At 47.2% G+C, this 8,198-nt stretch overlaps 1 long non-coding RNA gene across 1 annotated transcript; it reads left to right on the top strand.

The window, feature by feature from the left end:
• The first annotated feature begins 260 nt into the window (after positions 1 to 260).
• Positions 261 to 7,071, top strand: LOC125351472. The gene is made up of 3 exons (XR_007210954.1): positions 261 to 400; positions 2,858 to 2,861; positions 7,061 to 7,071. It is a non-coding gene; the product is annotated as an uncharacterized LOC125351472 (long non-coding RNA).
• Positions 7,072 to 8,198: the final 1,127 nt, after the last annotated feature.

An 8,198-nucleotide genomic window follows, 5' to 3' on the forward strand; every position in this document is an offset into this window, starting at 1 on the left:
TGTTGGTTAATTGGAGTGATGAGTACCTTGGGCTTTCCTGCCCAAGCTGGCTTTGAATGGCGATTCTCAGATCTCAGCCTCCTAAGTAGCTAGGATTGCAGGTGTGAGCCAGCAGTGCCTGGTTGAGCTTGGTTCTTTGGTTCCTTCCTTCCTTCCTTCCTTCCTTCCTTCCTTCCTTCCTTCCTTCCTTCCTTCCTTCCTTCCTTCCTTCCTTCCTTCCTTCCTCCCTCTCTTTCTCCTCCTCCTCCCTGAGCTTCTTTTTGCTCAAGGCTAGCGCTCTACCACTTGAGCCGCAGAGCCCCTTCCAGCTTTTTCTGTGTATGTGGTGCTGAGGAATCAAATCCAGGGCTTCATGCATGCTAGGCAAGCACTCTACCATGAAGCAACATTCCCAGCTCATGTAAACTCTGGTTCTTGAAAGAGAAATGAGAAGGGGCTGGAACTGGCATGGGTTGTCATGGCATTAGGGGAGTGTCCCTCCCCCCAAACATACACATTCATTTTCCAGAGCCTTCCACTGTTGCTTTGCAGATGCGATTAAGGATTTTCCCTCTCTTTTCTTTTCCTTTCTTTTCTTTCTTTGTTTCTTAATTTCCTTCCTTCCTTCTTTCCTTCCTTCCTTCCATCCTTCCTTCCTTCCTCCCTCCCTCCCTCCCTCCCTCCCTTCCTCCTTTTCTTTCCTTCCTTCCTTCTTCCCTTCTTGTTTTTTTTCTCTCTCTCTCCCTTCCTTCCTCCCTCCCTTTCTTCCTTTCTTTTTGAAAGAAAAAACTGGCAATCCTCCTGCCTCCTGAATAGCTGGGATTACAACTCCAACCCACCTATTGCCCAGATGTGATTAAGACTCTCAATATAGAGAGGGTCTCCGGGCTGTCCAGGTGATTCTGGCATAATCACAGGGGTCTTTATGAGTGAGGGGCAGGAAATGTGACAGAAGAAGGTCACCGTGCTATCTCTAGCTGTGGTGGTGGAGGAAGGGACCATGAGCCAGGAATGCAGGTGGCCTGGAGATGCCGAATCCTTTCCTACAGCCTCCAGGAGACCAATGGCCTGTTGACCTCTTTCCCCTAGGACTTCTGACCTCAAGAACTGTAAGATAATACATTGGTCATAAGCCTCGGAGTTGGTGGTGATTTGTTTTGGCAGTCATCAGAAATGACTGGAGTTATCCAGCTGGATTCCTGTCCCAGGTTCAAGACCACGTTTGGGCTGGGAATAAGGCCTAGTGGCAAGAGTGCTTGCCTCCTACACATGAAGCTCTCAGTTCGATTCCCCAGCACCACATATATGGAAAACGGCCAGAAGGGGCGCTGTGGCTCAGGTGGCAGAGTGCTAGCCTTGAGCGGGAAGAAGCCAGGGACGGTGCTCAGGCCCTGAGTCCAAGGCCCAGGACTGGCCAAAAAAAAAAAAAAAAAAAAAGACCACGTTCAGGGCCGAAGAAGACCATCTGTGATTAGCACCCAGTGCAGCTCTGCACAAAGAGATTGGTATTGTGAGCGAATCTTCAGAAAGGTAGTGGTTTAGGGCATTTGGGAATGTTTCTGTGGTTGAGGGAGAAGGAAGTAAAAGGAGGAAACAGACCAGTGCCAGTGGCTTACGTCCATCATTCCAGCTTCGCCTCCATCCTAGCTTCATGAAAACCTGAACCCACAGGGCCTGTAGGACCAGATACACATTCCTCACTGTGGCAATGGCCATGTGCTTGTGTTTGGGATAGTGATGGCTCTGCTGGTTTTTCATTCCTGTGCTATGGTGCTTTTTTCTCTTTTCCTTTGTTGTCGTCGCTGTGCTGGTACTGGAGTTGAACTCAGGGCCTGAGTGTGACGTCCCTTCGCTTTTGTTGATCAAGGTTGGCCCTCTACCACTTGAGCCACAGCTCTACTTGTAGATTTTTGCTAGTTAATCGAGGATAAGAGTCTCACAGACTTTCCAGCCCTGGCTAGCTTTGAACCTTGATCCTCAGATCTCAGCTTCCTACGTAGTTATGATGATAGCAGCAAGCCACTAGTGCCCATCCTGGTGCTTCTCAAATGGACTTTTCTCTCAGTGAAATGATTGTCCCTTTGGGTTTCCTGAATCATTAGAGTAAGAACCACAGCCTTTACCCAGAATGCAGTACTATCAGGGTGCCTCGCCCACAAAAGCCCTGTGGTCTTGAACTGGAGGTCCACAGCTCTTCCTTCCCCTGCTTCCAGGCAGTTAAGAGTAGGGTACCTGTGACAGCACGTATGTCCAGGAGGAAGCTGACGGGGCAGGGCAACCTCCGGCTCTCATGGAGCTGGTCCCAGCTCTGTGTCTTGCTCACTGCGTGATCTTGGATGAGTTTCCCAGTTTCTCAGTATTTCAGTTGGCTCCTCTGTAAAGTGTGGATAATTATAGCGCTAACTCTTCTGATTGCAGCTGGTTAAATGAGTTGATATTATAAAAGCTCAGGGAAGTGTTGTCATATGGTAAGAGGACACATGTCATCTGCGATTGCATTCTTCTCCAAAGAAACAGACACGCCCCTAGACCCATCTATTTGCTACTGTACAGCCATCTATGGAAGCCCTTTTGGATACTCAGCTCCACAGGGCAGTCATAATACTTGCTAGAGGCAGATAACAGCATGGTGGAGTAGACAGTTGGGAGAAGTTGTGTGCAGCTTCACCTGTAACTCCTGTCTGGTTAGAAGACTTGGTGGAGGCAGGTCTGGGCAGGAATGAGGCTCATTGTCATTTGGGAAGGAAGAGGAAGATCGGGTTCGTGAGTCAACAGAAGGGAACAGACAGCTGGGCGCCCATGGGTGGCTCATACCTATAATCCTAGCTCCTCAGAAGGTTGAGATATGAGGATCGAGGTTCAAAGCCAGCCTGGGCAGGAAAGTCCCCATGAGATTTTTATCTCCAATTAAACACTCAAAAACCAGAAGTAGAACTCTTGCTCAAAGTGGTAGAGTGCTAGCCTTGAGCAAAAGAGCTCAAGGACAGCACCTAGACCCTGAGTTCAAGCCCCACGACCAACACAACAAAGACACAGAAGGGGACAGACAGCTGGTGGCTCTCTCCCTCCCCTTCTCCCATTGTTCTTCACTGCCGCCCTTCCCAGGGACCGACCACAAAGTGTGCCAGGGTCCGGAAAACGGGGCCATGGTCCGGAAAACAGGGCCACAGTGCCATGGAGATGGAAGAGTCCGGGGGGTGTCACCCCATGAGCTGCCTCTAGATGTGCTGTGCCTCCGATATTTTCCCTGCCAGGGCAGCATGATGTTGTCTGGAAGGGTCTGAGAGCCTGGGTTCCAGGCCCCAAGGAGAATTAGCGAAGTCTATGTGGGTATGAAGAAGGGGCCCTGGCAGGCTGGGGGTGGGGGTGGGGGTGGGTTCTCAGTGCCCATCAGAAGCATCTGACCTAAGAAAGGTGGCAGTGATTCATGCCTGTAATCTTACCTACTCAGGAGGCTGACGTCTGAGGATCCTGGTTTGAAGTCAATCTGGGCAGGGAAATCTGTGAGACTTGTATCTTTTCTAAAGTACGAGTGGAGCTGTGGCTCAAGTGGTAGAGTGCTAGCTTTGGGCCAAAAGCTCCGGGACAGCATCTAGGCTTTGAGTGCAAGCCCTAGGACTGGCACACAAAGAAAAAAAAGGAATTAAGGAAGAAAAAAAAGAAATGTGGGTTCCGGCCTGTAATTGTAGCTACTCAGGAGACTGACACCTGAAGGTTACAGCTTGAAGCCAGCTCAGGCAGGAAAGTCCATGAGACTCGTGTCTCCAATTAACCAACCAAATGCCAGAAGCGGAACTGCGGGTTAAGTGGTAGAGCACCATCCTTGAGCAAAAAAGCTCGGGGACAGCACCCAGGCCCCGAGTTCAAGCCTCAGAAAAGTTATACTCATACACACCAAGTTAAAAAAAAAGAAGAAATGTAGGTCTTCTTGTTCTAAAGCCTATTTTACTTTATTTCTTAATTTTTTATTGTTATTACCCTGATGATATACAGTGGAGTTACAGTTACTGGTTTTTTTTTTTTTCTTTTCTTTTTTAAATCTTGGATTGGACCAATGTTGCGGCTGGTGGAAAATGCCATTCCATACATTTCTGATGAGTTTAATGTGGAACTGCCTCCTGAGAGCAAGAGGCTCCATGGGCTGAAATAAGAAAGGTGCTGCTCTTCCTGAAAGGGAGTTTATCCTACAGCGATTCGCCCACCTGGGGACATAGCAGGATAAATAGGTATTTTAAAATGTGATTCCAAGTCAGGTTGTTGTAGAGGTCATAAATTAATCGGCAACATTATAATGCTTGTCATTTTTAAAGTGATAAAGTGTAACTTTAATATCACTAAAAATATTTGAACCCTACTCATTTAGACTTCCTCTGTAAACTTCCCTTTAAGGAGTTAGGCCGCATCCTGTGAGCCATACTTGCTGCCAGACAGTGCCCTCTAGTGGCCACACTGGCTTGAATGCGTCCCTGTCCTAGTGTTTCCTAAGGAAAGCCACTACTTTCTCTTCCTCTTCCTCCTTTCCTCTCTCCCTCACTCCCTTTCTTCCTCTCTCCATTGGTTCCCCTCTCCTTTCCTCCCTTTCTCCCACCCTCTTTCCCCTCTCTCCCTCTTTCCCTCGCTTTCTTGTTCTCTCATTCTCTCATGACCTTCCACCACCCAATGAGTAACCTCCCCTTCTTCCTTACAATGCCCTCCGCATCCTCATTGGCCGACCTCACAGACCAGGACCTGACAGATCCCTTTCTGGCTCGCTTTTATGGCTTTTCCTCTCTACTTTATGGGGGAAACGACTCTCCTTTCAGGAACCTATTCACCCTGCCCACCAGTTAGACCTGGTACAGGACTTCCATTTAGCAGGAGCCTTTATGGACTTCATGCAGACCGAAAATATACCTCTTTACTCACGTTTTACTCCTTTCATATACTCTCTTCTAATCGTACTTTCACTCCACCTTTACTACTCTCATTTCAGGCCTTAGACTCCTTCTCCAAGGCTTCTTTCCTTCATAAATTCAGCTCCTTGTCAAACAAAGGACCTTAACTCTCTCTACTTCTGTACAGGTTCAAAGCTGACCCCTCTACTGGATTCATCTTGGCCCTCAAGCTCCACTGGCCTCACCAACCTGCTCACTCCAGACCTCTGACTCCAAGGGCAAAGCAGCATGGGTCCTGCCCCTCCCTCCCCTCCCCCCCCCCCACATGGCACAGTCTCCCCCTCCCTGTCTGAGGCAGAAGACAGGACATGTGCTAGGGACCTTCCTGCTTCTGGTGTGAGATATACAAAGCTTAAACATCTTCTGGTCTGGTCAGACTAATAAATGTACCGTCTGTGCTGGCTCCTGTACTTGAGGAAAGCCTTCACATGAAAGACCAGCATATGCTGTGATGTTATACACCCCCGGATTATAACGCTGGAAAATAACACATGTGTCAGGTTCAACATTGCACCCATGACTGTATACAGCTTTTGCCAACTATGAATGCATCTTGTTGTATTCGAAGGACCGCGTTTCCTTACCTAATGGCTGGTTTTTCATCTGTGAGAGTTATAATTTCAACTGTCTCCCTACCAATCTGCCTCATAACTCCAGATGCTACTTATACTGTCTAGCTGTTGTACTACCCCACAAAGAGCTCCCCGATGCTAATTAAACTGTCTAGCTGTTGTAGTACCCCACAAGGAGCTCTTCCAGCCTCAACAAACCCATGAAACAAGAGGTCTCCTGTTGGATGAGAATTGTATTGATAAACTGTACTTACAATCTGACACAGAGTACATTGCCCTCACTTTCTCCTTGATTGGGAGCTGGCAGTAGGAGCCTAACATGAACTACACCTCCTCTGCCGTTGCACTGTTAAAATCGACAACAGCAGAAACATTGGCAGGCTGCCCTTGACAATTGCCTGCCATTATTACCCACTCTGACTCCGCCACCAAGGGTGTGAGGAGGTTAAAACAGGTGCTGCTTTAACCTAACTGATAGCACCTATGCCATCCAGGAGCAAGTAAAACATCTCAGAAAACTTGCAGAAAATATCCAACAGAACAAGGGGGCTGGGGCTGGGACTATTTGGGTGGCTTACTCCCTGGCTCCTGTCTATCTTGGGTCCTGTAACTGCAACTGTTTCACCTCCTAATTGTGCCTTGCATATTTAGGTACCTACAGAACCTACTTAAGGAAAAGATGAGACTTTTCACCAATCACTCTGTCAATCAGATGCTCCTAGGAGGGAACCCGATCCAGTGTCCCCATTGAATACTCTACCCCCTTCTCAACAGGAAGCAGCTCCAGATGAAAGAACCTTGGCCCCATGCTCCAGACTCAGTGCCCCCATTCAATTATTAAAACCTAACAGCGGGGGGATGTTAGTCCAGTAGCCTCCTTTCTCAAAGCTTAGCATGCTCACACCCTAGGCAACACTAGAGCCATTTAGTACATAATTAGCTTCTCTCTAACTCCTTTTACCTTTACCTTGAGATGGCACTCTTTTTTTTTCCAGTCCTGTGCCTTGAACTCAGGTCTGAGCACTGTCCCTGGCTTCTTTTTGCTCAAGGCTAGCACTCTACCACTTGAGCCACAGCGCCATTTCTGGCTTTTTCTATATATGTGGTGCTGGGGAATCGAAACCAGGGCTTTGTGTATATGAGGTGAGCACTCTACCATGAAGCGTATTCTCAGCCTGAAGCCCTCTTTTTGAGTCCCTAATAACGGCAGGCTGAGGCAGAGTCGTGAGCCTGGGGAAGGGCACACTTAGGCTGGATAACAGGGACATGTTCTAGTAAATGTCACCCAAGCTCTTATTGAAAACTGAACAGTGGGAGAATGTGGAATGTGGTTTTTTTCCCTACTCACCTTCTAACTCTGCTTCTGTAACTATACACTTGCTTAAGTGGAGAATAGCAGCTTTGATGTAATGACCATCGTGACTAAAAGGAGAACTACAACATTTCCAGAGAGTAATTTTACTGATCTGGGAAGCATGGTAAGAATGCTAAAAGTTGAGTTAATACCCTGTCCGTTGAACTGCAAGATTCTGCTTCTGTAGATGGCTTGCTTCACCTGTTTTTAACTTATAAAAGGTAAAGTTTTGTCTTAAACTGGTTTCTTTTCAAGATGCCATTAAGACACACCCAGACTGTTCTAGAAATAGCAGAGGGTGTGGGTGTATTTTGAGATTACTTATGTACTGTTAATCTGATTTCAAAATCACCTTACTTAAACACATTACCCTATTCAAACTAGCTAATCATGAGCAGATTATGAACCTGAGCTCAATCACTCTGAGCAGAGGGGCGGGGCCTGTTGCACTGGGAATATTTGAGCAGACTGCCCAATCGGTGTGCTCGCTTTCCAGATTTTAGAAGTAACTTTTGCCTTGCCAAGACAATGCTTTATTTTGGTGTCTAGTGTTATGATTCCAGTGGTTCTTGGAGAGCACATTTATAACACAGGGCCAAACACGGGGAGGAAGTTAGCCTGACAGGAAGACAAAGGAAGATATTTATGCTCTCATGTGGTGATCATTAAGCTGTTAAACGCCACAGGCATTTGGGTTCAACTTCTTTTACAGCAATTAAGCCCTGAGATTTAGTGACTATTTTTTCAGGACTAAGAGCGTTGCATAAAAGCAATAAACTTAAAGGTGATGTATTCAATCAGGTTGAGAAATATAATCTGAGGCCAGGGGGGCTGGTTAATCTGAACTTCTCATGGCTAACAGGGATTATTTTATTTAACTGGTGATCAACACTGGAGCATGCTTCAAAGCTCATCTCACTTCAAATGCCTTTGCTCTGATCTTATGTTAGTACACGAAGTCAGGCAGAAACAAACATTGCTTTAACATCCAAGTGTGGAGCACAAACATGAAACAGGGAAAGCTCTCTACTGGTCAACCTTCTTCTTCCTCCTCCCTCCCCCCTCCTCCTCCTCCTTCCTCCTCCTCCTCCTTCTCCTCCTCCTCCTTCTCCTCCTCCTCCTCCTTTCTTCTTCTTTTTTTTTTTCTTGGTCCGAGATCGGGACTGGAACTCAATATCTAAAGCTTCTATGCTCATTGGCAGGTGCCCTACCACGTGGGCCAAGCCTCCAACCCTCCTCTGATCAGCCTTCCACTCATTACATAGGTGAGAGTCTTTATTTAATGTCTTCTCTCGTGGAGGGCAGGTGTCCTCTGGGAGTGACTGTAAACTAAGCTTGTTGGTGATTCCTGAAGTCTAG

Source organism: Perognathus longimembris, chromosome 5 (genome assembly GCF_023159225.1).
Source record: "Perognathus longimembris pacificus isolate PPM17 chromosome 5, ASM2315922v1, whole genome shotgun sequence".
In the NCBI taxonomy this organism is placed as follows: Eukaryota; Metazoa; Chordata; class Mammalia; order Rodentia; family Heteromyidae; genus Perognathus; species Perognathus longimembris.